The sequence below is a fragment of the Clarias gariepinus genome, chromosome 15 (genome assembly GCF_024256425.1).
Source record: "Clarias gariepinus isolate MV-2021 ecotype Netherlands chromosome 15, CGAR_prim_01v2, whole genome shotgun sequence".
In the NCBI taxonomy this organism is placed as follows: Eukaryota; Metazoa; Chordata; class Actinopteri; order Siluriformes; family Clariidae; genus Clarias; species Clarias gariepinus.
In genome coordinates this window covers 22,123,833-22,124,866 of record NC_071114.1, presented here as the reverse complement: position 1 = coordinate 22,124,866, position 1,034 = coordinate 22,123,833, and the positions used below count along the sequence as shown (strand labels likewise).

The 1,034-nt window shown below is 39.6% G+C and overlaps 1 pseudogene; it reads right to left on the bottom strand.

Annotated features, from left to right (window-relative positions):
* Window positions 1-302: 302 nt before the first annotated feature.
* On the bottom strand, window positions 303-429 carry LOC128543507 (uncharacterized; annotated as a pseudogene).
* Window positions 430-1,034: the final 605 nt, after the last annotated feature.

Here is a 1,034-nt window from a genome sequence, read left to right as displayed (position 1 = left end):
TATTGTAAACTTTAATTCTCTTTTAGGGTCAATGGCAGTCGTATAAGCGTTTCACTACATTTCGTACTGTGTATGACTGTGTATGTGACAAATGAAATTTGAATTTGAATTTAAATAAGCCTTTATTCATCACATATACATTACAGCACAGTGAAATTCTTTATTCCTTGCATATCCCAGCTTTTTGTTAGTAGCCTGGGGTCAGAGCACAGGGCCAGCCATTATACGGTGCCCTTAAGGCAGATGGGGTTAAGGGCCTTGCTCAAGGGCCCAATGGCAGCAATCAGGCATAGCTGGGGCTCGAACCGCTGTTGAAATTTCTGCATTTCAGGAGTTCGCAAGAGTCAGCACAGCCTAAGTGCAATGGCTGAGCCTCACCTTGGGAGAACCACCTTCTTGAGCGTGGTGTCACCCCTGCCAGGTTAGTATTGGACAAACCCCTACCATATAACCACCATATACATAAACAATATCACACGAGAGGAAGTGCTCTTGGACTGCTGTGATACAGTCATAGACACGAGGATGCAGGCGGAACTAGTTTTAGGTTGACAAGTAGCGACCAACAGTAGTAAACAATTATTAGGACATCTCTGAAGCCGAGTGATACCCAGTGGTGTTGCTATCACGTTTCTGGGATTATTACATTATTGGAGCATAGTTGTGCTATTGAGAATGTTTCAATTGTTAGTACGCCTTATGGAAATGTATTACGTTTGTGGGATTGTGATTTGTAATAAGCTTATGATTTGATGTCCGTGGGCTGTTATTATGTTCCCGAGAGTTAGACTTGATATCGTGCATTTAATTGGAAGATTATCTCTTGGGCTAAGATTGCACCTAATTCCAATACCTCCCATATTACTACATAAGTACATATACAACAATAAGTATATATACAAAAATACAAGGACTCTAAATAATTATAACCATGGACCATAACCAGGAATATTTAACCAGACAAAAACAAATAGACTATTAAAAAAAAAATGTTTGTACCCTTGGGGTTACAAACTCCTAAAAAGTAAAAAGAT